Source organism: Zonotrichia leucophrys, chromosome 2 (genome assembly GCF_028769735.1).
Source record: "Zonotrichia leucophrys gambelii isolate GWCS_2022_RI chromosome 2, RI_Zleu_2.0, whole genome shotgun sequence".
NCBI lineage: Eukaryota > Metazoa > Chordata > Aves > Passeriformes > Passerellidae > Zonotrichia > Zonotrichia leucophrys.
Genome location: NC_088171.1, coordinates 65,755,535 through 65,770,609, shown reverse-complemented (window position 1 = coordinate 65,770,609; position 15,075 = coordinate 65,755,535).

Below are 15,075 nucleotides of genomic sequence, written 5' to 3'. Positions count from 1 at the left end.
CAAAAAGGGAAATCAATCTAGAGGGAAGGATTCAAAAATATCTGAATCTTCTGATTATTGACTCTGGAGGAAGTTGTGTAAGGCGCAAAGCAATGATGTGCCAAAGTCTCAGCTTTAAGAGTAACTGCCAGAAGCAAGCAGCTACTTTGATTTTGCACCCTGCATGGGGTGGGGTGCCTGCCTCTGCAGAACAGATGGGTACCCTCTGGATCTGCCCCTGGACACAGCAGGGATGTTCCCCTGCCACCCTGCTCCCTGCCTGCCTGCCTGGGGCCTCTGCAGGAACATCTGTGACACCTGGGCTGTGTCCCCAGCAGGAGCCAGGGACAGCAGGAGCTGAGAGCACGAGAGCTGCTCCAAGGTAAGTCATCTCTGTGCCCATCCAGAGCCCTCATCCCAGGAAGAGCAATGTCCAAATGCTATTTCTAGTGCCCCACAATGGCTCATTCACAGCTGATTTTTATTTTTTTTTCATTCTTAAAAAGTAAGTTGTGCTTATTTAAAAGACACATACTCTCCCAAAGAACAGATTTTCTTGTTTTCTGAGAAGCTTAGTTTCAGGGAATGCTGTTTAGCATTACATCTTACATTGCCTCACAGAAAGTTTTTTTAATCAGGTTATAGACAGAATTTGCAATTTCCTGACACACGAGAAAAATGATCTGTCAACTTTTGAATAACAAAAGTACTTAGCCTGGTGGGTTGAGTGCAACTAGAATAAAACTGTGTTAAAGTGTTCTACATATTTTAACATATATGTCTACAAACGTAAATATAGACACGTAAAAATATATATATCCATGTTTACTTGAGCTTCTTCTCCTGGCTATACTGTGTAAATGCTGATGGGGAGAGAAAAATGTCAACTTTAGAATGCCAAAGGTAATTAGCCTTCTGGGCTGGGTGCAACCAGAATAAAACTATGTTAAAGTGTTCTACATATTTTGACATATAAATCTACAAACATATATGTAAATATAGACACAAATATATATATATATATATCTCCATATTTACTTGAGCTTCTCTTCCTGGCTATACTTTGTAAATGGTGGCGGGGTCTCACTTGGGCACAGAAATACAGTGTAGATAAAGCTTGTTCAACTGTAAAATAGGATATGAGTTTAAAATTTTCAGAGAGCATGAGGACACAATTTGTATTTCAAGTATGCTCCTTTTGTCCACATAAATTATGGCATGTGTCAGCTCAACTCTGCTCATGGATATTAGAACAACACTGATTACTGACATTCCAGGCATGACAGATACTGGCACTATCAGGGGTTTTTTAAATTGTTAAAAGCTGACTGAAAATATTATTGTAGAATAGCAGCTTGAAATGTTATCAGTGGAAGGGGAGCCAGAGTAATCAGTAGTCTGAGCCTATAGCTTCCTATTTAACATGGAATTTTTCCCAACACAGCTGTTTCAGAACCAGAAAAAGCTGCCCCTTTGCACAGTGCCAGACCATCAGCTGAGCAGCACCTTTGTACTGTGGTTCCATTTTACTTTGCAGCTAAACTGTCCCTGGTGCTATCTAAAAAAAATAAAAAATAATGGTGCCTTAAAAAAGAATGTTTCTAATGCCTGCACTATTTGTTCTCTCTTCAGTGTTGGAGCAGTTACAGCTAATGGATGCCTTTCCATTTCCAAACCTTGCTGGGCACAGCTTCTGCTTTTAGTACAATTCCAAGTGCCCTCCCTCATTTATTTGTTGTTCCCTAACCACGCTGGCAGAGGTGTGCAGCCCTGCTCCTAGCCCTGGGCAGCCTACAGCTTTGGACCCTGACTGCAGCCCTCTTGGGCTGGCATGCATGCACAGGACCTGCAATACAGAGCTGTAACTCAGTGTGAGACTAGAAAAATGTCACCTAAAGGCACTGTTGAGCCCATAGCACTGTTGAGTGTGCTAAAATGATAGGATTCAGAAAATTGCTTTCTAAAAAGTCAAAATTGGGGCGGTTATCACATAGCTAAGTAACCTGAGTGATTAGGGACAAAGCATAACAGTGCTTGAGAAGTCAGTCACTGCCAGACTGTGACATGACAGGCTCAGTGGATGTGGGTGAAAATGCCCTGACAGTCCATTAGGTGGCTTCAGTGGCACATACTTTGGAATACCTTGAAATAAAAGCATGGAACTTAGCTAGGGTGGGGAAGCAGGGCAAGAGGCAAGGTGGGCAAGATGAGGATGCACTGAATTATGGTGTGAAAGGGAGCAAGGAAAGGTGTATTTCTCAGAATGGGGGGAAAGGATGTTGCAATAACAAGAATGGAGGCTGAATGAGCTTCATCTGGAAGGCTAGGAGCCTTTTTTATTATTCTGAATATAAAAAGGTAGACATCCACAACAAAGGCCATGCTTCAAGTTTAGCATTTTTATTTATGGCAGTTCTGTACAGGAAGGAAGGAAAACAGTGAGATATGAAAGAAAAGAATAATGTGCTGGGAGAATTAAAGACAGATTCCAGACCCATCTTCTTACTTCACCCAGCTCTCCTTCAGAGTCAGGTGCTGCACAAAGGTACCCACCCAGGGCTGTTTCTCTCATGCAGATGGAACACTTCCTCTTTCATGTGGTCCTTATTCTGTGGTTTTTGGGATGCCACCAGTTCAGAAAACTCATGCCTCTATTAACTAATGACAAAATAATTAATTAAAAACCTGTTCAGGTTCAAATAATATTTAAGTTGTTTTTATCTAAATTGTTACTTTGGGGAGTAGTAGAGCAAGTGCTTAGCCACATTGGTTTTCCACAAATACAAGAAAACTTTTTTCTTGATAGTTTTTAAAACAAGCAAACAAAAAGAACCAACAAAGTGCTACATACTTCACTCTACCAGGTCGTATGCTATGAATTTTTTCCTAATCTTGAAGCAATAATAATATAATAATGTAATCCGTCCTTCAGAGGACTGTTATTGTATAAGGGTTGGATGGTTTGTTTCTCCAGCACCAGGAGTTTGTCTGATATTTAAGCAAGCCCCTGCAAAGCAGAAGTTCTGTCACTAGGTGGTAATCTTGGCCTATCCATGATTTCTCTCCCTCCTCTCCTCCTTCCTCCCACACTGCACTTCTAGATAATGACCAAAGCTACAATCCTGTTTTATGCTGCTTCTGAATATTATGTCTACAAAGGTAAGTAATCTTAAGATTTAAAAGCTTAGGACAGGCTGAAACTATTCATTCTCACAGTTTTCTTCATAACTTTATTTTTGTTTATGATGTCTGGTACTCAAAGTATTATTTATTATTTATTCCTGGTTTCATGTTTAACATTGTGCTATATGACATGAATATTTCTAAAATTCAAACTAAAAACTCTAGGAGCAGATGACAAAATCTAGATCTTGAACACTTCAATGTTAAATTATTCTTTACCTGAGTAAAAGCAGAAATGGGGTTTTGGTGGTGAAGGTGGTGGGTGCTTTTCCAAATACAGGAACAGAGCAGTAGTGTGTTGGCTCAGGAATTCAGGGCACAAGATTTTGTCTGGTGAGATGTAGTAAGGAAACAGTAAAAGTGGGAGTGTGCAACAAACTGGGACAGAAGGGAATCTCTTCTTGAGGCTATACTTCTATTTGGCCTGCTACAGCAGGTGCTTTCTTTGGAACCCCTCCTTTCTTTCCATGCAGTGCAGTTCTGCAGGCTGACAAAGTGGGCCTGTAAAACTGGGAATTTTTCAGGAGCTGAATGTGACAGTTTTGCCATCTGTGTTCACTCATGCAAGCTGGGACTCAGATTCCCATAGGCCAGTTTCAGGCTTGCCTCTCTCAGTGCACAACCATTGCATTAAATGCTCTCATTTCAGTGTGTTTTGGAAAGTGGAGTCCTGCTTGGCTTTCCAGTGGGTCAGATTGAGATATGAGATACTACAGGAAGAAGCATTTCAGTGCCAAGACAGGGTCTGGCATTTAAATCTTTGCAAAGCACTTCCCAAGGGTTTGGCAGTCAGAGTAATTACTTCGCAGACAGAGAGGATCTTGGTCAACTAATGCCTTGACTGGCATGTCTGAGGAAGATCAGCCTGAAAACAGCCAGATTGTCAAAGTCGCATTAAAATCTCAGTCAACTGCAACAGAAACTCCCCAATTCCCACTGGAAGTAGAGCTATTTCACAGGATTTCGTGTCCCATGGCAAAGATTCCAAACAGTTCTGTAGTGAGCTTCAACTCCAACAGCTTTACAGTAGAGAGGGAAAGTGCCTCAAATTCCTCATATAAACATTAGACCTCCCATACCTCCACTTATCTGCCTAAACAGCCCCACAATCACAGTGATTGCATATGCCCAGAGCTGAGCCACCCATTTTCATATTGAAGATTAATGCCTATTTTTATGTATTTTATAGTAGTGTATTATCCTGGAGCCAGTCAAGGGGAAAATAAGAACTTCAGCCTATGACAATCCTCTTAATTTCAAATTAACTCCTTTTGGGATCAGTAAGAGTCAGCTCTTTATGTTTAACTTTGTCAGGTTCTGAGTACAGATTTCAAGTAGGTTAATAAGATAAAGAAGACTTCAAATCTCTAAATTTAAAAGCTGTGGGGGATTGTTTGTTGGGGTCTTTTCCCCCCTTTTTCAAGTAGGTTAAACAGTCTTTGGAATGCTCCTTTTAACTGAAGTCATCCAACTAATTCTTCCAACATGGTGAAATCTGTTAAATCTAAGCTATAAACATCTTTTAGATATCCCGTGGAAACTTCCAGTTGAAAAAATAAATGGTGAGTCCCTGTTGTAAACTTTCAACAATGCCAATAACAGCAATATTCTGCCTTTTACCATAAGTCTGAAGAGTGAGTTTTCTAGTAATTTTACAATTCAATAGCTGAATGCTCTTGCTTTTACTGAGCAAAACAATGTAGTGTGTGGATCATATGCTTGGAAGGTACTTTAAATAAACTGTAAAGAAGAGATTTATTACTTCAGTAATTAAACAGAAAGAGTAAAGCAAGCAGGTTTTTAATGCCAGAGATTGCATGAGGGATCATTGTTCCATGTCAAAACATGAACTTACAAGTGGCAGAAGAGCCCTTGAGTTCACATAGTTCCAGTTTTAAACCTGAAACTTGTAGAGCTATGAGTTTTGAAGACATCATGCCTTAACTTAAAAACAAAACAAGCAAACAAAGGGCTAAATAGTCTGAGCTACTACAAAACAAGTCCATACTCAAAGGTCAGAGTGAGTTCAGGAAGGACAGGAAGAACGAAGGTGGATATCCAACTTCTGAGAGGGGAGAGTCCAGCCTAACCCTCTGAACACCCCGTGCTCCTCAGCAGAGCAGTCAGGGTGAGCATGTGCTGCTGGGGCTGGCCAAGAGCTTCTTTCCCAACTTCTCTTTCCAGGTGAGAGAAGGGGACAGCCTCCTTTAATGAAGTCTCAGTGTTAGCTAAACAATGAACCCTATTCACCTGTAAAAATGTGCATCTGAGGCTTTTCAAAGTATGTCTGCTCTTTGATAAAGTAGCTCTTACAAATCTTATACCACGGGTCTGCAAGGTACAGCCTAGTCTCAGGCTTCTTAAGTGTTCTCTGCTCTGATCTTCCTTCAAGGGTTTGACACTGGTCTCCCTTGGTCTGTAAAGGTTCAACCTAGCAATTTCATCCTATACCTACATCAGGGAGTTAGGACAGAACATCTAATAGCCCTATGCCAAAAAGAGGAGGAGCAGATGGTGCTACACCTGTGTGAAAATATTAGTGATTGTAACACTGCCTGCCCAATTGCTTCCTATGAATAACAGATGGGTCACAAACAGGTTGTATCAATTGGTCTTTCCAGCTTCTCTTCTGTATTTGCCAGGAAATTTCCCTTTCCAGGCTCAGTTTCACAAACATGTAATTTAATGGGAGCATGGTTGAATTTCTTGGCTCCTATGGTTATATAAAAATAAATGCTGAGAGCTCAGCACCAGAGCATGCACAGGTTGCGGGGACAGGGTGGAGTGTCATAACATTTATTGTTAGTCTGTAGTGAAAAAATGTGACATTCACATTCTCTGAAAAATTCCTTCACGCAAGATTTTTCTTCTGGGAAGCCGGAAGCCTCAGAGAAAAAGGAAAACAACTATTATCTCATTTGCTTCTCCTGTGTTTTGCTCATCGGGAATGTGTTTGGAGATTGTTTACCCAAAGGTGATTGTTTCATTGGATTCTGGTGTAATTTGTTTTTACTCATTAGCCAATCAGTGCCAAGCTGTGTTAGGACTCTGGAGAGAGTCATGAGTTTTCATTATTATCTTTTTAGCATTCTGAAATTATCCTTTCTGTATTCTTTAGTATAGTTTAGTATAATATTCTTTAATGTAATATTGTAAAATAAAATAATAAATTAGCCTTCGGAGAACATAGAGTCAGATTCCTCATTCCTTCCTTCATTGGGGCACCCCACAAATACAATAAATAAGAGCCCTACAAAAACCAAATATGGTGTAAATTTTGGGTGTTCCTTTCTGTGGCAGTGAATATTCCATGAAATTTTCCCACTGCCTGCACACTTTCTGCTATTGTGTAAACAGCACAGGGAGTGGTGTGTAGGCAGTGGTCAGTGGTAGCCCGCCATAAGTTCCAGGTGTGAATATCTTTAAGGCTAGCTTGTTCCTCAATAGTTCCTACTCACTCACAGCTGCTACTCTCTTGCCTTCTCTTTCACAGGTTCTTGATGTGGTTTTTGCAGCAGGACTCTTCTAAAAGACTGCTACCTACCTGCGCTGGATTCTGCTCCCTACTGGTCCCCCTGGCCTCCAGTAACTCACCTCTTACAGTGAGAATGAGATTAAGTAAAATTATGGGATCCATTTTTTTCATTGCCATAGTCAGCTGAGATGTTTTATACAAAGCAATAATCCTCTAGGTATGCCCTAGGTGTGGCTCATATGTACATATATTTATTAGAGTAGCACAAGCTGTGGTGAAGGAGAAATTCCTAGTGTGTATCAGTCCTGCAACACACACAATCATATTTAGTTGCTCTTAACAGAGCACTAAAGAGTTTTTCAGTAGTTTTCAGTAGTCTGCCAGGTCTTCCTCATGCTGTGGTTTGCTGGCAGCTATGCTGATCATAGGCCTCTTTTTCAGTGAGTATCATTTTCTTTCAAATAGCTTTTAATTCTTCCTGGAGTTATCTGTCTGACTTCCTATTTTTTGTTTAAGATGACACCTTTTTTTAATGTTTTCATTTATGTTCTGATGTGAAACTACAGCTGCTTTTGCATGCTTCTGCATTACTCTCCCCTCTGTCCCCAGTTCCAATAAAACTTGCTGCAAGATATCCAAAATTATTTTCCTTGAACTGTCTGGGATAGTTGATATTGCAAATATGACGCTATGAAAAAGTACTGTCAGATATTCCTTTTCACCTAGGTTTACTTTTGGCTGGATTCCTTAAATGAGCTATGGAAAGAGAACTTTATGTTCATGCAGCTTGGGACAGAAATTATGCAGCCTATAACTAACTCTTTAAAATCTATTTTAAAAATCAATTAAAAGAAAACCCCCCCATCATTATATTGTGGGCAAGCAAAATTACTGTTTTCTCCCTACCCCTGGGTATCTTTTTCCAGGTGCTTTCAGGACATGCAGTACCTGTCTGACTTTATGCATTTATGACTCATCTTAGTTATATAAGAGAAAAGAAATAATTGATTTATGCCAGACACAAGGGCACCAGTACAGAGAATGTGCCTCTTGGATTTCAGGAGTGAGAGGAAACATATGGGTGTACAACAGTAAAATCTCCTCTCCTTCTTGTTCTCTAGGAAAGGCAATCTGCCAGGGAGCAGTAAGGAATTTCAAGCTGAAGATGAGCAATATTATTGCAAGTGTGTCTATCTTACAGGATAGTGTTGTTCATTTGCTTTCCTGCCATGAGGACTTAGTGTTGCAGTGGAGAAAGGGGAAAAGATGTACTGGGGTAGTCCCATCTTTTATTCTGAGACCCAGGGTTATTTTAGAGAATGGCAATTCTAGGATAATAGCTTAAGTTAGCAATATTCCTTAGCTAGATGAGCACTACCACAGCTTTGGTTAGCACATGTACAGGGCTTTAAATTTGCTTTTGTCAATATGCAAATCTTAAAATCACTGGTATCTTTTCCCTAAGCCAAAAGATACTTAGAATAAAAAGAAACCAAACCAACCAAAAGAAAAAAAACCTGAAAAATAAACAAACTCCCAAACCTAGACACAGGCATTTCAAAACTTTTCAATTATGGAGGATATATTTAGAAGTATATTGAGGATTTCAGGCTTTGCAGATGGCTGTTCATATTGCAAATGCCACCAGAACAAGCTATTAGTACAGTCTGAAGGATGACATGTAATGAACAGGCTTGGCAGTAGAATGATTTTCTTCCTGTAAGTGTTCATCATTTTCCTGGGGCAATGATATCATGAGAAAAAGGGTGAAGGTGTAGGAAAGGAGAATATGAAGAAGTCCTGTTGCTTTTTTCTGTGACATCTTGATTTATGGATAGAGAGAGTGTTCCCTGTCTCAGTACCAAATAGTATTTGTCAACCCTTCAGGAGCATTACTGTTATTTTAAGCATGCTCTGATTTATTTTCATAGAAAAACTTTTGATAGATGTTTCATGCCACTGACCTTTGTAAGTAAGCACTCCATGTTTCACTGAAGCAGCAGTAAAAGCAAACCATACATTAGGAAATGAATTTCACTCATGATTCTTCATTGCAGCACACTTCACGGGGGCATCGACCCAATGTCAAAAGGAGGGGTCAATTCACTTTTAAATCCTCAGCCTTGTGACAGCAGTTTGGGATCTGAAGAAGGATGAGGTGTGCCAAGTGCAATGGCTACAAAAACAAATTGCCTATGGATAGGCACAATCTCAGACACTTCAAAAACCACAGAGGCTTGCAAGGTAAGGCGTGTAGGGCCTGCCTTCCTATGGACTTCCACAATGTGAAGTTACAATGGAAGAGTAATTAATTCTAAGGTAAGAGGGTTCTACAGAAAGTTACATGGGAATGCTTAGCCTAGATCAGGTGTAGACAAGTGTTGTTAAAACAGGCCTCTAAAACGCGTGTGTCATGTGGAAGAGTTAATTGATGGGTCCTATATGGTGCTGACAGAGGTATCTAAAGACCCCTATGACTTACGAATGTGATTACACTAATTACCGGCTAAAGCAGCAATGGCAAAGCCCTAAACTTTTCCCTTTTTTCTTTTCCCCCCACAATCACAATATTTAAAGAATACATTGAACATGAAGAAGTAGTTGTTCAGCATCCCACCTACCCATGCCTGCAGCATCCCACAGCCCAGGCCTGTTGCACACCCTTACTCCTATTCTCCTACGTGAAGCTGCAGCCTCTATTCCTGCAGAGGTGACTTCTGCTGTCAACAGCAGTATGCTATGTCATATCTGGAGAGAAAAAAAGCTCAATGTCTCCATTAGGATACGTTTTGTGGTGGGCAAATGAACAACTGGTGAGAGGAAATGTCCTGTGGAAAAAGTTGCTGAGTGATGGAGGATGGTGAAAGGAAGCAAATGAGCAGCTGGTGATTTAGAGAGAGCAACAAAGATGTTACAGGTCTGTTCTGGGAGTAGCAAACAAAGTATTTCACTCTAATTAGCTGAAAAAATATTGGCAGTTTTAATTTCCTGAACAATTAGGACAAATAGAAATGTCTTTTGCTTGCTCTGAAAAACATCAAAGAACATCAGGTTACAAAAAGAACTAAGGACCTACAATAACAGAAATGGGAAGTGTAATAATCAACTAATTACACCTGGACAATAGATCCAGACCTCATAAATAAGATCACTGTCTATCTTCTGGTTGGCACTGAATGAAATCCAACCTTTTGCAAAACATGTTTTGAATGAAGGCTAATTCACTTCCATATAGTGTCTGCTTATTTTCTCAGAAAAAAAAAAAATAATAAAAGAGTACCAGTGAGTTGATCTTGTAAACTGGAAAGAGAAGTGTGAAATTTCAACAGTGGCATTTTATGGAATGCCTGTAATCCTTGGAGGAGCAGGTCTCCAGTGGGTACAAATATTCAGAACTTCATTATTCAGCTTCATTTTGTAGGTGGCTTTGCAGAAGCTGTAGGTTGCCCCTGGGCAGCTCAGATGCCAAGTCAAATTGTCCCTCAAATGGTACAAATGGATAAAATTGTTAGCTGTGTGTTCAGGCTGTGTGGGAGGGAAGCACGGCTTCTCTTCACAACTTAATGGCTCACCCCCCATTTCATTCCCAAACCCCAGAGCACCCTCATGGCAACCTCATTATTTCTTTGCCAGAAAGTTAATCCTAAATGTAACTTGTGGCCTCCTTGAGTATGATCAGCTTTCTGTCCTTGCAGGACTGTCCCCCCTGTCACTGTGAAGCAAGTGGACAGCAGAGCCCTGCACACTCTCTGTGCCATAGCACCACTACCAGCCCTGCTCAGAGGCCCCTGCACTGGGCTGTGCCCCTCTTCTTGAATTAATCATTTTGGGTTAAGCTTTGCCAGAGTGAGTTCCTGGGATAGGTCTTGTTTTTCACCTCTGAACAATAACAGAACTGGCACACTACCAGGAAGGGCAGTGGCTGGGCTGGGTAGGAAGGAAAGAATCATATAGGAAATAATTGTGTAGGAGGTTTTTAAGCATGAGGAAACAGAAAATAAGAGCCAGGACTTAGATAGATTTGTGATGAATAGATATGTTCAGCTATAAGTGATATCTGCATAGAAAACTGATCTATTTTCAGTGGGCAGACTTTGAATCACTGTTCTAATTTGCTATTGTTTTTCCCAAATGTATTAATCCCTGCAGGTGAGTCTAAACTGGAAGATTAAATGTGATCAATTTACAGCGATGGGGAAAATTCAGGCTGCAAATCCCAACCTGAGATTCATACTCATTTCTGGTATGTGTGAGACCTTGAGACATAATATCACCTGGAGATCTGAGCTTTGTTGGAAAACTGTATGACTGCCCAGGATAGGGATGGGATGGAGGAAAGGAGACCTGTGATTGTTGCACACAAATATGTTGTCACAAAGACTGCATTTTCTCCAGCTGCAGAAACAACAAAATGTCCTGGCTTCCCAAGCCCCTGTAATGCTCTGGCCAGTTGATGGATAACTTTTTCTGTCTATCCAGAGTGGGCAGACTACTGCCAGCAGACATAATTTGGGAGGAAGGGGGGTCTGTGAAAGTGAATGACTGACATTGCAACTTTCCTTTATTTCTAAGGCTCTGTGTTTCCTCAGAAGCACAGATGGGGGCAGAGGAGAAAGGGAAACCTTTTTCACTGTGTGGATTACCAGTGAAGCAAAGAGCTGATTGCCTTTAATGCACTTCTGAGAATAAAAAGTAAAATTAATGGCAACCTTTGGATTTTTCTTCAGGAGACAGTTACGAAGGCAAATTGCACTTGTTAAAGAGCTTATTAGCACTGTCTATGATACAGCTGACACTTTCTCTATTCTTAGTTAGAAGCTGCTGGAGTGTTTGAGGATAAGTTTTGGTCCTTGCAAGATGTGAATGACCGGTAACTTGCTAGCCTTTATTTATTTTTTTAAAATATGGTGGTCTGACAGTTCCTTCTGAGGGCTGTTAGAGGTTGTCATGTAATTGTAGTCAGAGATAGAGCATTACATAAACAGTAAGACAGGCAGAAAAATGCCTTAAGAAACAGTGCCAAAAATGGAAGGTATTATACAGGACATCGATCTGGTTTTGAACACTGTTGGTCTCCTGGCTGTACGGTGTTACACTCTTGCCCAGCAGATTCTGTTCTACAGGCTCTCTTTGTAGCTGTTTTCTGATGTGGATGTGCCTCATAGTCACCTATGCATAAATTCTGGGTGCCTTTGGGAATATGGAGCCAGTGCCTACCTTAGCCTGACTTAACAGCTTTTGGGGATCCATGTGAAGAACATGGCCTTGCTACAGACAGCTCAGCTGTGATCTTGGCAGTCTTTCCAGCCTTCAGTTTTGCTATTTTTATTTTTTTTTTCTTCCAGGCTTTCTACTTCTTTCTTTGCAATTCAGCTAATGATGTCTGGCTCTAGAGCTTGGCACAAGGGCTTTTATCCCACTGCTGAAGTGGTGTGTTGTGAGGTGCACTGTGATACTCTGCGAGGGAGAAGGGATCTTTGATGATATCAAAGAATTATTATGAAGCAACACCACAAAGATCTGTGTTGTTTGTACTGCTATTGGCAGAAATATCTGGAACAAAGGAGCATAAGAGCTCAGATAACCTTCAGATCTGAAAGAGGAGCAGCAAACCTCAAAGTTGAAAGCAGGGTGAGGCAGTAAGCTTGATCTGATTCACAAAAGAACAGTGTAGCTACTTTCTGAATTCTGGGGCACACTTGGTCTTTCCTTCCTTGATTCTCAGGACACCATAAGTTATGCTCTACCTGCGGAATCTTGTGCTTCATACACACATGTCAGGATTTTGTCTATCACCTTCACAAGGGTGATTTATTTGGTCTCCCATCCCTTGCCCCCCTCTCCTGCAGACCACGGGACTTGGCCAGGCAGCCAACGTCAGTAATTAATAGTAAATACCATCTCCTCTGTGCAGTTATTTCATAATCTGTTTGCACAGACTGGTCCCTGAACAATGGCAAACAAAAGGAGTACATATCTTGAGCTGTTTACTCTCAATTTATGAGCAACAATGAAGTGACTACTTATTTATGAAAGCAGCACAATATGCAAATGAGAAAGGTAAGAAAGCAATTAAAGAGATGACTTAGTCTAGCTGGTGGCTAACACTACATTAAAACAGGTAATTATTTGTAATGTACTGTGGAAATATCTGTTTACCACCTCCTTATTGTGGCATTTACTTTATTTTCAGTGTGTGGCTGCATATGCATATCAATTTTTTAACCTCTTAAAGGTTAGAGATTCTTACACCTCCTTTCTGCTGTCACTTACATAGAGGCTTCAAGATAGACTGACCCCAAACCGTTCCGTGTTGTTTTCAGAAAATAGCCAGAAGTGACAGAACCTGCCAAATCTTTCCTTTTCCTTGAAAGCACAGTTGTCTTGAGGGAGTGCTGCTTTGCAAGGACTTTTGCAACCTTTGTTTTTGACTCCTCTGGAATGTGACACATTGTTATCGCACTTGCCTGAGAAGGCTTTGGTTGCAAGTTTATCATATACTCCAGGCTCATGAGCCATTTCCCTGGGGACCACGCTGCATTCTTGATTTGCATGGCGTCTAGTGGCCAGCCAGCACCATTCAATTCCTGTCCTCTTGGCATCCTGTCTTAGAAAATGACCTTCTATTCTCCCTCAGTATCTCCAAGTTGCTATTGAAAAAGTGCCTGCTGTTCAGGAAGACCCACAGGCGAGTCTGGCAGGAGAAAACAGCATTTGAGTCTAGGAAGTTTCAGTGATGCATATATACACACAGACACACACACAGACACAGTCATCTCAGGAAAAGCTGAGCTGTTTATGTTCCTGTCTTTGAAATGATGAAGAATACAGAAAAATTCCAAGTATGTACAGTATGAAACAGGTGCAGAGCAGCCCAGTGACAAACAAAGGGCAATGCAGAAAACCCTTCCAAAACACGGGCTGAGCTTGTCCTTTGCAAAGTGCTAATTCATAACTTATTGCCAACATACAGCTGGGCAAATGCCAAGTTTTCTTTGATTTTGCCTTTTCTTTTTTTTTAAGAACTCAGTTTTGAGAGGAAAACAATAAATAATCCCTTTTTAGGAATTCATTGCCAATACCATCTTGCAGCTCTCATATGGTAATACTGTAGACATTAAGGCATTTGTACAGTTGACAAGATCCCCCTAGAACATAATTTTTAATCCAATATGCACTTAATCAATTATCTTTGTTGAGGACACAGTGAAGCTGTCACATTTTTGGAAACAGGTACCCACTATCTCCTCTCCACCAAGTTATGATCTTCTAAAGATCACACTTTGCTGACAGGAAAAGCTCTTCTTTCCTTAACTACCTCAGAAAAAATGTCAATTGTAATATATTTATTTTTAATCTATGAGAATTTTCATAACAATACAGAAAAACACTCATTTCATCTTACATCCCTTAAACTGTCATTCCAAGTTTTAACAGCACGTTCGGAACTGAGAAAACAGAGCAATATGTGCCTGATTTATATTGTAGATCTTATAGATCTTAATTATAGATCTTACCCTTTCCAGTTTACCAAGATGGGTAAATGCATACTCAGCTGCACACAGGTTGTTTCCAACGAGTTAAAGGTGGGGCACACACTCAAGTTCCTTGCTGATGTGCATCTGTCATGTGCAGTCGATGCAGTTTGGTATTTTTAACAAACACAGCCAAGCTGCATCATAGGAGAGCATTGCTCTTATGGAAAGCCAGTCGGTGGGGAGGAAAGGAGCAGAGTTTCCCATCTGTTGCGGTGCTAGCTGGGCTCCACATGTGGGGTTAATGGCCCTGCTAAGCAGTGACCCTCAAAGAGCATGGCTAAGTAAGTTTCTGACTGCCGCCCTTTCACCCACCTGGAGGACAAAGGGATTTCAGAGGCACAGAAGCAGGTTCCTCTGGCACGGCTGTGTCTCCCCTGAGTGCCCCAAAGGTGAGCAGCTCCCAGTGCTGGAGCGGGGACTGCCCTGCCTGCCTCCCCCTGCATTCGAGCATCTCCACGTCTGGTTTAGCCTTATCAAGGAGCATTGTATTGTGTATATTACTTAATAAGAAAAAAAAAAGTTAAAAACAATAAACTTTTTGAAGTGTTTTCTACAATGTTTAAAAACCCAGCTAAGGAACAGTGCCCTAGGAAACCTTGGCTCAGTACCCAAGCATTTTTCACCCATGTTTCAGTTTCAAAAATAGCTCTTGTTTTTAAGGCTAATCTCAAGACAATAACAAAGTAATGATGATGATGATGATAATAATAAAAAGATCCCCACTTCCCTCAGAGATTGGGTGGCAGTTCATGCCTCTTTCAAGCCTTATTTTAAATAAGGTTTAGCTTTTTCCTGTCACAGCCCTTAAGGCAATTTGAATGCTATCACTGACCAAAAAAAGTCACATCACTGTGAAGCAAGAGGCAGGAGATTTTTCCCTTATTGTTTTAACAAAGAAAA